The sequence below is a fragment of the Kogia breviceps genome, chromosome 4 (genome assembly GCF_026419965.1).
Source record: "Kogia breviceps isolate mKogBre1 chromosome 4, mKogBre1 haplotype 1, whole genome shotgun sequence".
In the NCBI taxonomy this organism is placed as follows: domain Eukaryota; kingdom Metazoa; phylum Chordata; class Mammalia; order Artiodactyla; family Physeteridae; genus Kogia; species Kogia breviceps.
In genome coordinates, this window is record NC_081313.1 from 29,878,821 (window position 1) to 29,895,875 (window position 17,055).

The window sequence follows — 17,055 nt, forward strand, 5'->3', positions numbered from 1 at the left end:
AATTGATCCATATGCATGATGAAAAATCCTCTGACATTGACATATAGATTCTCATTAATTGCAGTGTTCACAGGGATAGAATTTTTTTAAGTACCACACAAACCAGGTGTTTGGTAGCCATCAATACTGGGCTGAATCATTAAGCCAAGTACAGACTTTAACAGAACTATGTTGGTTATCTTCTAAAATTGTCCTTTAAAACTTGTTTTCAGATATTCTAGTTTATCTTATTAATTCAAAATGGATTGTGACAGGGAGTCCATATAGTGTAGTCTTTAATGACTTGGACCCTGAAGCCACATTTCCTGGTTTGAATCCCGGCTCTGCCACCTACTAATTATGAAACTTTGGATAAAATGGATTGTTATATTTGAAACTCACTAAAATTTCTCTTGTACATTTGATGTTAATATTAATATTCTTTTGCCATTTTCAGGATATAGGCTCTCATCAGTTTTAGCTGTTGCATCAGGTAGCCTTTTTGGAAGGGTTAGGGGATACAAATAACGGAAAAATATAAATATTGCACATTATGTCCCTGATTTCATAGGAAAAAAGAAGTAGTTAAAAAAAGAAAAAGCTTCACAAGTGACACAAATGCAAACATTTTCAAAGACTAGGAAGACATAAATAGATGATGGCAGAACTTGAAAGGCATTTAGGTTTGTGTCACTTGAGAAGCACTTGTTGCAAGCATCTAATCGATTTGTGCTGGAAGCATTTCAACAAATAGCCATTTTAAAGAAAAACATTGGGTAAATAATGGTACACAGATGATACTCAGATATGGTGAAGTCGTACAGGTAAACCTTGCATTAGAAGTGAACGTTTTAGGACGTATGTGACTCTCAACTTTTGATATTTGACTATGAAAGTTTAGAGTTGATACTTTAATTTTTTAGTAGGGTGAATTTGGGATTTATTGACTGATATTCTTTGGATAATAAAGAACACATTAATGTAGAACAAGAAACAAATGGTAATTATAAGACTTTCATATCTATTTTGAAGCATGGACACAGCACATTATGTTCTTTGGCTATTAAAATAGACTCATTTTATAATTGTTTTCCAGCAAAGAATAACTTTGCTTGTTGCCATGGCCACCACCACCATTGCATTCCTCATCTCAATGGCTTGGCTACCTTATATATTTTCTTTCTTCCCCCCGCCCCCCCCCATTTTCATTTATTTATTTATTTATTTATGGCTGCATTGGGTCTTTGTTGCTGTGTGCGGGCTTTCTCTAGTTGCGGTGAGCAGGGGCTACTCTTTGATGCAGTGCGTGGGCTTCTCATTGCAGTGGCTTATCTTATTGCAGAGCACGGGCTCTAGGCGCGCGGGCTTCAATAGTTGTGGCATGCGGGCTCAGTAGTTGTGGCTCGCAGTTGCTAGAGTGCAGGCTCAGTAGTTGTGGTGCACAGGCTTAGTTGCTCTGCGACATGTGGGATCTTCCCAGAGCAGGGCTCGAACCCGTGTCCCCTGAATTGGCGGGTGGATTCTTAAGCACTGAGCCACCAGGGAAGTCCCAAGCTACCTTATATATTTTCAATGGCATCTTTAACTTGTGTCTGGGATCTTATATATGTTTTTGTTAGTTTCCTGTTTTTCTTCAAAGACCACCTGAGCCTTTTCTCTCATCTTCAAGTACTTAGTTGACTAGTTTTAGCAACTTTTGAAAAAGCTTAAATCATATTTAATCTTAAGGTTTAACCATAATGTTTAAATCAAACTTTGAAGGTGTTTAAGTCATACCTAGACTCAGAAATAGAGATCTGTATTCCCCAGCCTCTTCTCAACTTGTGCCATAGGCACTTTACTCTCCATTCCAGTTCTTTGTTTTAACTACTGCAAAGTTATCTTTTGATTTTGTCATTGTGGGCCTATGTAAATTACATTTTACCATGGGTCAGGTAAAATTTCTATTGCTGCCCATTTCCTACCCTCTTGTTTTTTGCATATGACCTTGGATTTTGACCCATTTCTTAAAAATTGTAAGTGTAATTTCTTTATTGTAATTTCTGTACTTGTCTTTTACTGTAAATATGCCTGTTAGATTGATTTTTGAATAAGGAAAATCATGCTATTCATAGTGTAGGTTAAATCTCATTTTGAGGTTACCCAATTTGGGAGTATATTCTTAGAAAGAAATTTTTGAGTCTATTAAGAGCTACGTGTAAAAACTGGAGTTCAATTTTCCTTTGGCTGTTAGCGAGTGTTACACTTTTTAAACTAGGGTGAACTGTGGGAAGTATCAAGCACACTTCTCCTTTCTCTGGGCTTACTCTGGCTTTTTTTCTGTGGTATTTGGGACTACTACACAGTAAAATAAAACTTATATTGGTTTTATTCTAGAAAGTCCTGGATTTGACTTTCCTGCTTACTCATTTTATGAAGTTGGGCAAGTAACAGTCTCTCTGAGATTAATTTTTGTTTTTTTTGCTTTTCTAATATATCACTTAATTTATCTGAAAGGGTTGTTATGCCTAGAGTTGATAATTTTATGTATCATGGCAATTTTGTTGACAAGATAAATGAAATGTCAAAAAGCAGACCCTTGTAAATTGGTTTATCTTCTTTACCCTTCCTTTGATAAAGGGGATTTTAAAGAATGTGAGTGGTGACAGGGTAGGCAGTATGTTTGTAGATTTGAACTACCGCTTCTTTCCACCACCTTTCAGTACTTTTAGGTACTTCCCAGTAATATTTCTGTAGACAGAGTTAAAGAAAACATTTGAAAGAAAATATTTGTTATAACTAAACTGATTAAAGTTGGCTTCTGTGGGCCAGTGATGCTATTCTCTAAGTTGAGAGTATTTATTGATATCACTTAATTTGGTAACTGAGTTATTTTTACATTTTTAAAAAAGGTTTTGTTAAAAACTACTTATCAGGGTCATCTGCAGAAATTGACTGTATCTCTCTTGTATAGTTCTTTTTTCTGTGACCTGAAACATACGGTATTTGTTTATATTACTTTACAACTTAGGTATTTCTTATAAATACTTGTCCTGTGATAAAGCAGAAACTAACACACCATTGTAAAGTAATTATACTCCAATAAAGATGTTAAAAAAAATACTTGTCTTGTGAAAACTCATATCCAGGAGAAATCCTTTTCTTCAGGCACAGAAGTTACTTATAACTTAGCTCAGTCTTTTAACCTCTTTTGGCATTCTGTGTAAAGTCTGTGTTATATACCAGCTGTTTGGCTTGAATATGATACTAAGGGGATATTTATTAATAAGTGATAAAACCCAGCTAACACTGGTAGGTGTCAAAGTGTTCACTACTATTTGTAGAAACTTGAAATATGGTAGTATGTGAGAATTACAGATAGAGTCTTTTCAGTGTTTAGTCTTATGAAGTGTAAGGTGAGATCCAGTTTCGAGAGTGTTTTATTGATGACTAATTTCCATTCTAGAAGTTCCTAATGAAGGTGGTTAAGAATTTTGTTTGCAAGTTCCAAGTTGTCTGCATTCTAATAATTGTCCTATAGATGGCATTGTTATAATTTGTTTGCTCATGCCTTTGCTTTCCAAAGACATCCCTTATTTTCATCTGTAGGACTTTCTGATTTGTTAATGTTTGCTTAAGTGATTAATGAAACTAGATCAGATAATACAGAATTCTGTGAATATAGCTGTTAACTTTGGATAACAGCTATTTTTCTCCTGAACTAATATCTGAATTTTTAATCTTTTAAGTGTTAAAACAAGTTAGCACAGAATAGTATTGAATTAAAATTAAATAAAATTATTTTATTATAAATTATTAATAAAACATTTGAATAATGTGATTTTAAATGTTTCTTAAGGAAATTTTATATAAGTTCATATAGTTTCATAGTTGGTCAGCATTATAGAAGTTTTTTAAAAATTGTGTTAAGTGGTTAAGAGCATGGGTTTTATTTATTTTTGTGTGTGTGTGTGTTGAAAGTCTTTTTTTTTTTTTAACATCTTTATTTGAGTATAACTGTTTTACAATAGTATGTTAGTTTCTCCTTTACAACAAAGTGAATCAGTTATACATATACATATGTTCCCATATCTCTTCCCTCTTGCATCACCCTCCCTCCCACCCTCCCTATCCCACCCCTCTAGGTGGTCACAAAGCACAGATGTGAACTCCCTGTGCTATGCTGCAGCTTCCCACTAGCTATCTAATTTACATTTGGTAGTGTGTATATGTCCCTGCCACTCTCTCACATCGTCACAGCTTACCCTTCCCCCTCCCCATATCCTCAAGTCCAGGAGCATGGGCTTTAGATTTGAGTCCGTATCCTCACTCTGTCCCTTTTGGCTGTATGAATTTAAGCAAATTGGTTAACCTCTTTGAAAGAGTTTCAGTTTCTACAATAGTCTGCAAGCTTGGTAAGGGCAGGGACACTATATTGTCTTGTGTACAGTTGTATTCAGTGTCTGGCACCTAGTAGATACTCAATAAAGTTTTGATGATGAATAATACCTACATTGCAAGATTGCCATGAAAATTAAGTGATGCTATGAATATAAAGCAGCTAGTATCTTGCATAGGAGTTATTAGCTGCCGTTGTTATCAACAATAACAGAAAACTCCCAGTCTAGCTAATACATGAAATAGATTTTCTTAGATTCTCATCTCATGTTCTCTTTAAAGATTTTCTTTCCCCGTCCTCATCCCAGATGTTTACATTTTGCTTCAGTTTTCTATGATATTTCCCAGGGGCCTCTGCCAAAACCCCTTTCTTTGCTTACTTTCAGCACACCGGTATCTTTGTTAATGTAATTTTATATATCTTATATCCTTACTATCATCAGGTTAAGAGAGAATAACTACATTTTTTAAAGAAAAATATTTTACATTGTTATTAAGCAAGTTATTTTGTCTGTGTACACAGGTATTTCATAAATGTAAAGCGGAAAAGTTAGAACACTTTTTCTGCTATATCATCTCAAAACTATTAACAATGTTTACTATCTTCACTGATTTTTAGATACATTATCTCATTTAATCTTTAAAATAACTGTGAATTGGGTACTATTATCCTCACTTTATATTTGAGAAAACCTTTAAAGAGGCTAAGTAAATAATCCAAAGTCATTCACTGATAAGTGGCGGAATTATAATTAAAACTCTATTCTCGCCACTATTCCATGTGGTTTGAAGGCTATTTCTTATTGAGGCTGAGCTAAGAGAAAGTAGGTACATCCTTGTTTCCTGTTCTATGTTCATTTTCCCATGTTCCACTCATATTTCCTGCTTGCTTTCTTTGTTTTTTCCTTCTTTCCAAATAGACCAAGAACACAGTATTCCATACTCTATCTTCTAGATTTCTAGGTCATAAATTTGTTTTAATTTTCTACTTTGCTTATTTTGCTAGGTGTTCATTTATGAATATTTTCTTCTCATTCTCATATGCATTCCCAAGTCCAGTTCATTCAGTACCTTCCTCATCCCCTTATTCCTGTGAGAATAAACATCTTTCCTGACTTAATCCCTTTGGCTTTCTCCACAAAAATCTTCCACTTTTGAGCACTTATCAGATGCATCTTTGTTGACATTTTAGTAATCTGTTTTGCAAGTGAGAATTGTTTCTTTTTATTGAAATTAATTACTTGATGTTGATTTTAATTAACTACACTTTTTCTTCTGGAGATTTCACTTTTGTCAGTGACCAAAAGCCGCTTCTATAATTATCTATCATGTTCCCTTAGATTAACTGAAACTAGAATTGAGTTAGCCTTAAAATGCTTCTGTCAGTCTATGCCTTTCTTATGGTAGCATTGTACCTGGAAATTATAGTAGGTTCTGAATACTAGTAAAATGAATGTGACAATAATTCCAGCATTTTATGTTAGTTACATTTTAGAGAAAATATAATTTGGTTGCCTTGTAATTTGTTTTTTATTATTTGATTGCTATGTTATAGGTCTTATATATTATTTTATGCCTTTTTCTAATAGTAATAGTAATAATTTAAAGCTGACTTCCTGCACTTGCCATTCACCACTGGGGCCCATACTGTGCAAGGTGCTTTGTGTATGTTGTTTCTGATCCTCAGTGACCATGTAAGGTTGCGGCAACTATCCTAGCTTTCAGATAAAGAAATAGACCTCAACATAGTTAATTGACTTGCATAAGTAATATGTGTATTATATTTGTATTCTTTGGTGTTCATCCCCTCACGTTCACTAATGTACATGTCATTTTTAAATTACCATTATTTGGTTGTTAAATAAAGCAATTTTTAAAAAGACTTTTTAAAGAGGAGTCTTAGGTTTACAACAAAATTGAGAGGAAGCTACAGAGACTTACCCTTTTCCCCCACACATGTGTAGTCTTCCCTATTATCATCATCATTCACCAGAATGGTACTTTTCTTTTTTTTTTTTTAAACCAAGGATGAACCTACATTGACACATCATAATTACCCAAAGTCCATTGCTTACCTTAGGGTTCACTCTTAGTGTTATACATTCTAGAGGTTTGGACAAATGTATAATAATGTATACGTATCATTATAATATCACACTGAGTATTTTCACTGCCCTAAACATTTTCTGTGCTCTATTTATGTGTCTATCTCTTCCTCATCTCCCAGTCTCTAGCAGTCACTGATCTTTTTTATTTACTCCATTATTTCATCTTTTCCAGAATGTCATATATTTGGGATCATACCATCTGTAGCCTTTTCAGATTGGATTTTTTCAGTTAGTAATATGCATTTAAATTTCTTCCATGTCTTTTCATGGCTTAATAGTTCATTTCTTTTAGCACAAATAATATTTCATTGTCTGGATATACCAGTTTATCCATTTACCTATGGAAGGACATCTTGGTTGCTTCCAAGTTTTGGCAGTTAGGAATAAAAATGCTATAAACAACCATGTGCAGGTTTTTTATGTGGACATATGTTTTCACCTTTTTTGGGTAAATATGAAGGCGTGTGATTGCTGGATTGTATGGTAATAGTATGTTTAATTTTGTAAGAAATTGTCAAACTGTCTTCCAAAGTGGCTGTACTATTTTGCATTCCCCCTGCAGTAAATAAGAATTCCTATTGCTTCACATCCTCACCAGCATTTGATATTTCAGTGTTCTGGATTTTAACCTTTTTTTCAGGCATGCATCAAGTAATTTTTAAAAACCAGTTGGCTAGATAGCATTATAACAGTGGACTCTGCATTTTTATTCATTCATTATTCTCATTATTTCCTTATTTGTGTATCACTCCATTACCTTCTTCCTAGGGCAATAGTACTACTTTCTCTTAATCACATCATTTGTTTTCTAGATGGAAGTTACATCTTTATGCTTTGGTTGATTAAATATTTTTAAATGTTGAGAAGTTGCTTGTTTCTTTGTAATTTATAAATTGCTCATTGTACAAAATATTCTTTAAATATAAAATGAGATTATGGTCCTTTTGCTGGTTACAAAAACCTTAGCATATTTTATTACATATTGAAATTTGCTATCATAATCACAGAAAGTTAAAGTAGTTATATGTTGTCATTTAAGTTTTAAGGAGTAAAGTGGCAAATAAGTTTGAAATAGTACATATATTTGGTTTCCAGAAAAAAGGAAAAGAAAATATAGGTTTATTAAATTTCTTTGTTGATGATTTAATAAAAATGTTACTATTTCAGTTATCTCTTGCTGTAACAAAATACCCCAGAATTTAATGTGGCTTAAATTAACAGTCATTTTCTTATGTCTCAAGATTTTGTGGGTCACAGGTAGAGCTCAGAATTGTTCATGTGGTGTTGATGGAGATTACTTGGGAGGTGTTCAACTGACTGGTTTTTATGGTCCAAGATGGGCTCACCCAATGAGTGCTACTTTAGTGGAGATGGCCAGAAAGCTAAGCTCAGATGGGACATCAACCAGAGTACAGAATCACAGACATAGAATCATCAGCATGACTGATTCATGGTAGTCTGACATTTGACATGGTGGATCAGAGCTCCCAGGGAGTATAATAAAATGCTTGTGTGGAAGCTGTAAGGTTTCTTATAACTTAGCCTTGGGAGTCCCAGGTCATTTTTTGCCATATTTTATTTGTCATGAAAGTCACTAAGGTCAGGCCAGATTTAAAGGGAGGGATATTAGACTTCACCTCAATATGAGGTCTAGCAAAGAATCTGTGGCCATTTTTAGTCTGCTACAGTGAATCACACCAGTTATCTGAGATTACACAAATTCAAGTGAAAAATGAATTGGTGGTAGAGCGGGCAACTGGTTTCATGTATTTTCTACCATGAACATATTTAAACAATTATTGTTAGAGCAGCTGTAACTGAAGTTGATCTTTCCCTGGAACTCAAGCAAAATGTTTATTGGTTTGATTTGAAAGGAGATGGTTTTTTAACATAAGAACTATAAATCCTTTTCCCTATAAATGTGTGTATTCTCTCTCTAATATTTGCTTTGTAATTAACAGTATAAAGCCATACACTTTTATCTCACATGTCTTGAATTCAAGAAGTTAGCTGTATGGAATGTGAAGAAAGACAAAAGACAAAAATCCCCTGCTCCATTTCTTAGCTTTGAGCCAACATTATATCTTTTTCACCAATTTATATTAAACACTTAAATATTATAAATAATGTTTCCTAAAATAAGATGCAGGCTAGTATTTTACTGAGCGAAGAAAAGAGTATTAAAGCACATTTCTGGTTAAGAAATACTATAATTCCTATTCAAAACTTGTATATCATTTTAAAGATTCTGGTTTTTATCCTGAATGAGAAAGGAAGTTATTGAAGGTTTTTGATCAGAGAGGAGTGACATGATGTGACCTATATTTTAATAGAATATCTGGCTGCTGTGTCAAATTGACAAGGAGTGGCTAGGTTAGAAAAGACCAATTAGAAGCCTATGAGGGAGGAAGGCGGCTTGGAAATGGTTGAATTCCAGATATATTTTGAAGGTAGAGGCTCATGATCCAGAAGTGGGGTGAGAAAGATAGAAGTCAAGAATAATAAGATTTTTGGCCAAAGCAACTAGAATGAGTTGTCGTTAATCAAAATGGGGAATGTTGCAGAAGGAACTGGTAAGAATAACAATATAAGGAACTTGTTTTGAAAATATTCAAGTTGAAGATGGCTATTAGACATCCAAATGTAGATGTCAAATAGGTGGTTGGATAGACCAGTCTAGTGTTCAGGAGAGAAGTCCAAGCTAGAGTCATTAGCATATATAATGTTTAAAATCCTTGAGACAGGGAAATCATCAAGGGAAAGTAAAGAAAGAAGGTGGTTGTGGAGATGAAAACAATGGTTGGACTAAGGATATGAAAGAAAGTAAAAAAGGAAGGCAAGAATGGCAGTATAAATGCCAGACAGGGTTGAATATAAAGTTAAAGTACTAAATCAGGTAAAGAGACATTTGGGAAATCAGGCAAAAACTTTCCTGAACCCAGCAAATAGTTAAATATATAAAGCAAAAGATTTTTTGAAATGTAAATACAACCTGATAAAATACAATTGTACAGTGTATGTATGTATGTGTATATGTATAAAAAGATGGATAGATATGTATATATTATAGAGATTTAGTAAATTTTAATACTAGACAGATCTAGTAGACACAATAGGAAGATTAGAGGTATTAAATAGAGTAGGTAACAAGCTCAATAAAGAGATATACAGAGGTTCAAAAATTTTAAGTGGAAATCTCCCCATTAATCTCAGAGGAAACGTTCAAATTTTGCTATCTTTTACCTAATTCCATTTTTTATCTTATACTAAGAAATGACCCTTTAATTCCTTCCTCCATCAAATATTTATTAATGCCTATCACATGCTATGCTTGATCAGAATATAGTAACAAATAAGATGTACCCATTTTCTGGCCTCCTACAACTTGATGTCTAAGAAGGAATTAAACAACTAGTTACAGAAATGGTTATTTCATTACAGTTTTGACAGATGCTTTTGGGAAGAGCACAGAATACTTTAGAATGTGTTTAACAGCAGACATAATTTAAGTCCAGGAAAGATCATAGAATGCTTTCTTGAGGCAGTGACCAGAGTAGAAATAAGACAGCATCAGGGATTGGGGAAGTAGTTTATACTTGAAGGAGCAGGTAGCTTTCCAGGCTTCCGGTGAAGCAGGAAGAAGACTTTCTGGAACTAAAAGGCAATGTGGTTGCATCATATTGAAAGATAGAACGGGTTACATGGATATGAGCCTGAGGAAGGAGGCAAGAAGTAAATTTTAAAAATCAAAGCAATATTTGAATTCCTGAATTCAAACTAAATAATCAAACTTGAACCAAACTAAATAATCTGTCTACAGTCAAGTGGAGTTGCTGCTTTGGGCAATCTCCAGCTTGCCACTTCCTTCTCCCACTTTCTTCTCTTCATTCTCTCTTCCTTCTCCTTATCCATCTTTGCTTTCACTCATTTAGAGTGACTCCATGGTCACTGGGCATTTGAGTTTACAACCCCTACTTTAAATATTAGTACATTTAATATGCCTCAGGCATTAGGAGCTCTAAGCACAGATAACACAAGGAAAAGAGCTTTGCATGATCAGATAATCCTATTTTGATAGAAAATTAGAAAAAGCCTTTTTCAGAAGTTAGTTTAGATGCATATCATATATGTGTGTGGTAAAGTACTTAATAGGCCAACAGTTAAGCATAACACTTATTTAGCATGTATAACTGCCGGGTATTGTGATAGGCATTGGGAATATAAAAATAAATGTTAGCGTTTGTGCCATTCATAATTTAACATGAAACTCAGAATTTTGTAAATGCAAAAATAGAAATACTCCATAGATACAAGAGGTAGCATGAGATTACACAAACAAATCAATTTTAGAAGAATAACTCAGGCAGTGGTTTTAAAAAGTAGACAGAGCAGGATGGTCACTTTGGCACTATTGTAATTGGAGTTGCCCATGAAGATTTGTGTGAAGATGCCTGATAAATAAGTTATTGCGTATATAGTAACACCCCAAGTAAAAATTATTCGGAACGTATTAAAACTACTTTGTTGACAGTGCTACTTCCTGTCTACTGTAGAGATAACTATTGTACAGACAGAACTACAATAACGTTGTTGGAATCAAGTGATTAGGCCACTTACAGAGAGGCATTCTGAAAATCAGTGGTTTGGGCTTTAAAAACTTCCTCAGTCATGTCTTTCACTTCTTCCTTCTTTCATTCCTTTCCCTCCCGCCCCTCCTCCCCTTCTCCCTCCCACCCTTCCTCCTTCCTTTTTTTTTTTTTAACCTGTAATTGTCTTAAGTTTTCCCTGTCTACAACAGTTTGTAGTCTTCTGTGTGAAGCTAGCACCAGATATTACTACAATCACTAACTCTGTTGCAGTTTCCAGTCTTTCTTAGGATGCCCATCCTGACTAACTCCAGTTCTTTCCAACTTTGCTTTTGTCTCTTTCATGTTTTGAAAATACTATGGGAATTTATTCAGGAAGATGGACTCTATTGGGCAACAGATGCTTTCTTTATCTTTAGTTTGTCAAATTGTTAAAAAAATCGGTCCCTGTAACTTTATAGTATAAAGTTTTTTGAAAAATATTTAGAAAATGTGTTTAATGGGGGGGGGGGGCGATACCACCCCAAAGGGGCTGAAAATTGGTTGGCACGGGGGACTCTTAAACAGTTGAGAAACACTGGTTTATAACCAGTGGCTGTAAGTCACATTTGAAAGAGAACAAGTTTGATTAGGTAGGAGAAAGATTCTAACATCTGGAAGGAATTGGACAGCAAAAGCTGAATTTGAGAAGGAATATTTTACTTTACATTGAATTGCACTTCATCTTGGTAAAAGGTGATCCAAAGCCAAATCTATTTAATCATCTTAAACTACATAAAAGTATAGCATACTTCTAATGAAGCATATTGTAGAGTCATTGAATTCTAATGAAGCATATACTGCAACCTGATTTCCACCTTCCTGGTTTCTTATTAACACTGTCAACAATTGTTTTGGTGATTTTTCTGTGGCTCAAAAAACAAGCATTATTATTTGTAAGGTTAAGAGATTACTTACTGCTTTTACTTAAAAGCCAATGTTAGTATTATGGAAATATATTTTTGTTGTTGTTGTTGTTTGTTACCTAAATTTTTTTTCCCTACCTAAACACTGTCAACCTTTTGACGGAAAACTTTCAGTCTATCAGAAACATTATAATTTTCAATTATTTGTACAGTTTCTTCACATTCGTTTAAAAGCTCTGATTTTTAGGTAAGAATATCCAGGTTTATTTATTTAAATTTTATTTTATTTATTTATTTATACTGTGTTGGGTCTTCATTTCTGTGCGAGGGCTTTCTCTAGTTGTAGCAAGCGGGGGCCACTCTTCATTGCGGTGCGCGGGCCTCTCACTATCGATCATCGTTGAGGTGTGTGGGCTCTTCACTGTGGTGTGTGGGATCTTTAGTTGCAACATGCAGGATCTAGTTCCCTGACCAGGGATCGAACCTGGGCCCCCTGCATTGGGAGTGCTGAGTCTTAACCACTGGACCATCAGGGAAGTCCCTATTTTGAATCTCAGTTTCTCCAATTATTAAATAATGTAATTCTCTTCATGAGGATGTTTTGAGTACTAAATGAGATAATCAATATGTAGAAGGCTCTCTAAAGTTTCCTTCCTTGTTTGTAGAATACAAAAGGAACCAACAATTGGGGTTACAAGAGATTTGTTCATAGGGTGAAAAATTAATCATTTGCTTAGCTGTTGCCTAGATATTTTCCCTGTTGATTATTTTTTATAATCTTCTACCATTTTCTTCTTTCAGTAAAACCATGGTCAGTGTACAGAAAGAGCAGGAAAGTTAGGAGACCGGAAAAGATTGAGAAGCTTTACAATTAACTTCCAAAAGTGTGCTCTTGAATGTGTCATTTTATCTCTTTGCTCATATGTAAAACAAAGGGATTGGACTAGGTTATTTATAAAGATGCCTTCCTTCTCTTAAGTGTCAGTGATTCTATTCAAAGTAAGGTAATTGTATTGAATGTAACTGCCATCATAGGGTAAGTGAAATAGTCTTTACATGCACGTGACAGTGAACTTGCTTAAATAACATGATTGCTTTCCTATTCCTCACTAGAAGTTTTAGTCAAGTGCAGGTTAGAGCTAGTTAATGCCACCAAATCAGTGTCTGTATTTGAATTCCCAGAAGTTGTTAGTATATGACTAATATGTACAGTGTTTTTTAAAAAAATTATGTATCATTATCTTTTTAAAGAAAAAAAATATTGAACTATGGAAAAACATATATAGCCAGCTCAGGGAGAGTAATTTCTCCAGTTGCATTTTTACAACTTTACTGAGGTATAGTTTACATGATATAAAATTCACCTGTTGCAAATATACAATTTAATGGTTTTTAGTAAACATTTAGAGTTGTGCAGCCATCAACACAATCCAGTTTTAGGACTTGTCCATCACCACCAAAACACCCCACAAGCCGATCTGTGCTCAGTTCTCACTCCTATACCCCTTCCCCAGCTTCTGGCAACTACTTATCTACTTTCTGTTTTTATAAATTTTTCTGGACATTTCATCTAAAGGGACTCATACTATCCATGTAGTCTCTTGCACCTGGCTTCTTTCACTTAGCGTAAAATGTTTATGAGGTTCATCCATGGCATAGTGTGTATCAGTATTTTGTTCCTTTTTATTTCTGAATGATATTTCATTGTGTTCATGTACCATATTTTATTCTTTCACTAGTTGATAGACATGTGGATCATTTCCAGTTTTTGACTATTATGAATAATGTGTTTTTGAACATTCATGGGCAAGTCTTTTTGTGGGCATATGTTTTCACTTCTCTTAGGTTCCCAAGAATGGAATTGCTGGGTCATATAATAAATTAGTTTTTTAAGAAACTGCCGAACTGTGTGGCTGTACCTTCCTACCAGCAATGTATAGGGTTCTGATTTCTCCACATTCTCCAAACACTTGTTCTTTTTGATTATAACCAATTTAGTGGGTATGTTGTAGTATCTCATTGTGTTTAATTAGCATATTCCCAGTGACTAATAATGTTGAGCATATTTTTGTGCTTATAAGTCATTTATATGTCTTATTTGGTGAAATGTCTATTCAAGCAAGTCTTTTCTCTTTTTAGATTGTTGTCTTATTCAGTTGCGAGAGTTTATCTGTATTCTGATACAAGGGTATTGCCAGAAATATGACTTGCTTATTATTTTCTCCTAGTCTGTAGCTTGTCTTTTTCTTGTCTTGTCTTTCTTGTCTTTTAAAGTGCAAAAGTTTTTAACTTTAAGGAAGTCTAGTTTATCAGTTTTATCTTGTATTCGTCATACTTTTTTATCTAAGAACTCTTTGCCGAAACCAAGACTCAAAGATTTTCTCCTGTATTTTTCTTAAATGGTTTTATTGTTGTAGCTCATACATTTAGGTCTTTGATACATTTGAATTAATTTTTTGTGAGTGGTGTGAGGTAAGGGTTCTTTTTTTTTTGCAAGTGCTATGCAGTTATCCCAAAACCGTTTGTTGAAAGACTATTCTTTCTCTCATTGAATTATATTGGCAGTTTCGTGAAAATTCAATCAAACATAAATATAAGGATGTTTTTCTGGACTCGCATTCTCTTCATTCAATTATCCTTATACTGGGGGCTTCCCTGGTGGCGCAGTGGTTGAGAGTCCGCCTGCCGATGCAGGGGACACGGGTTTGTGCCCCGGTCCGGGAGGATCCTACGTGCCGCGGAGCGGCTGGGCCCGTGATCCATGGCCGCTGAGCCTGCGCGTCCGGAGCCTGTGCTCCGCAACGGGAGAGGCCACGGCAGTGAGAGGCCCGCGTACTGCAAAAAATAAACAACTCATTAATTATCCTTATACCAATATTACACTGTCTTGATTACTGTAGCTTCATACTACGTTTTGAAATTGGGTAGTAAAAGTCCTCCAACTTCCTTGTTCTTTTACAAATTGTTTTGGCTATTCTCGGTCCTTTGATTTCCCTATAAAATTAGGATCAGCTTATTTCTATTTTTTAAAAAGGCCAGATGGGATTCTGAAAAGGATTGTGTTGAATCTATAGATCAATTTGAGGAAGATTGCCATATTAACAATATTGAGTCTGTTGGTCCATAAGCATGAAATGTTTCTCTGTTTATTTAGGTCTTTTTCTTTGAGCAGTATTTTGTAACATTGTATAAATCTTATATTTCCTTCTTTTCACATTTTAAAAATTGAACTTTTAATTTTGTGATAATTGTAGATTCACATGCAGTTTTAAGAGATACTGCACGGAGACCCCTTGTACCCTTTACAGTTTCCCCCAATGGTAACAACTTGCAAAACTATAGTACAGTAAGTATCACAGTCAAGATGTTGAGATTAAAACAGTCAAGGTACAGAACATTTCTGACATCACAAGGATCCCTTTTATTGCCCTTACCTAACTCCCACCCCTGCCTTCTCCAACCCTGATCCTTCTTTTAAAGGTTTTTTTCCTAAATATTCTTTGTGGTGCTATTTTGAATGGAATTGTTTTCTTAATTTCATTTTCACGTATTTGCTAGAATATAGAAATGCAGATGATTTTTGTACTGTTATCTTATATCTTGTGACCTTGCTAAAAGCTTGTTTATTGGTTCTTTTTAATGGTTTCTTAGGATTTTCCATATGCAGGATAATGTCATCTGGTAATAACAGTTTATTCTCTTAATTTTTTAAATTTAATTTTTAAAGTTTCTTATTTTTTGACAACACTGCGCTGGCTAGAACCTACAGTACAACATTCAGTAGAAGTAGTAAGAACAGACATACTTCTTCTGTTATTCGGGGGAAAGCCTTCATTAAGTATGATGTTAGCTGTGGACTTTTCATAGGTATCCTTTAATAAATTGAAGAAGTTCTCTTCTATTTCTAGTTTTTTGAGCATTTTTTATAATGAATTGATATTGGAATTTGTCATATGCTTTTTTGCATCTTATTAAAATGATCATGTGGTTTTTGTTCTTTATTCTGTGAATATGATGTTTTACATTAATAGATTTTCAGATCATTAAACGTACCTTGCATTCTTACGATACATCTCACTGGGTGATAACATATAATCCATTTTAATATGTTGTTGAATTCAATTTGCTAATTTTTTAAGAAGGATTTTTGTATATATGTTAATGAGGGATATTGATCTATAGTTTTCTTGTGTTTATGTCTGGCTTTGGTATAAGGTAATAATGACCTCATAGAATGAGTTATTTCTTAAATATCTCAAAAGCTTCATCAGTTAAACCGTCTGTTCCTAGGCTTTTCTTAGTACGAAGATTTTTAATACGTAGTTCAGTGTCCTTAACTGTTATAGATCTATTCAGATTTTCTGTTTCTTGTAGTCAGTTCTGGTAGTTGTGTCTTTCTAGGTTTTTCTGCTTTTTAATGTAAGTGCTCTGATTTGTTGGTTTAAAGTTGTTTATCATATTCCATTGTGATCCTTTTCATTTCTATAGGGTCCATAGTGGTTTCTTCTTTTCCATTTCTGATTTTGGTAATTTGTATCTGCTGTTCTCTTATTTTATTTCTTTATCATTCTAAGGGTTTGTCGATTTTCTTGATTTTTTTTTATTTTTCAAAGAACCAACTTTTGAATTCATTGATGTTTCTCTTTTGTTTTTCTGGGTTTTGTTTCATTCATTTTTACTGTAATCTTTACTATTTTTTTTAAAAAAATAAATTTATTTATTTATTTATTTTTGGTTGCATTGGGGCCTTCGTTGATGTGAGCAGGCTTTCTCTAGTTGGGGTGAGCAGGGGCTACTCTTCGTTGTGATGCATGGGCTTCTCATTGCCGTGGCTTCTGTTGCAGAGCACGGGCTCTAGGAGTGCAGGCTTCAGTAGTTGTGGCACATGGGCTAAGTAGTTGTGGCCCACGGGCTCAGTAGTTGTGGCCCACGGGCTTAGTTGCTCCACAGCACATGGGATCTTCCTGGACCAGGGCTCTAACCCGTGTCCCCTTGCATTGACAGTCAGATTCTTAACCACTGCGCCACCAGGGAAGTACTACTATTTCTTCTTGCTTTGGATTTAATTTGCTTTTTTCTGGTTTCTTAAGGTATAGAAAC

The 17,055-nt window shown here is 34.5% G+C and overlaps 1 protein-coding gene and 1 non-coding gene across 3 annotated transcripts in view; one reads left to right on the forward strand and one right to left on the reverse strand.

Moving 5' to 3' along the window:
- Nucleotides 1-17,055, forward strand: part of NIPBL (NIPBL cohesin loading factor) — a 201,048-nt gene that overhangs the window by 36,587 nt on the left and 147,406 nt on the right. The window lies entirely within an intron of this gene.
- On the reverse strand, nucleotides 12,419-12,491 carry TRNAG-CCC (transfer RNA glycine (anticodon CCC)). The gene has a single exon. It is a non-coding gene; the product is annotated as a tRNA-Gly (tRNA).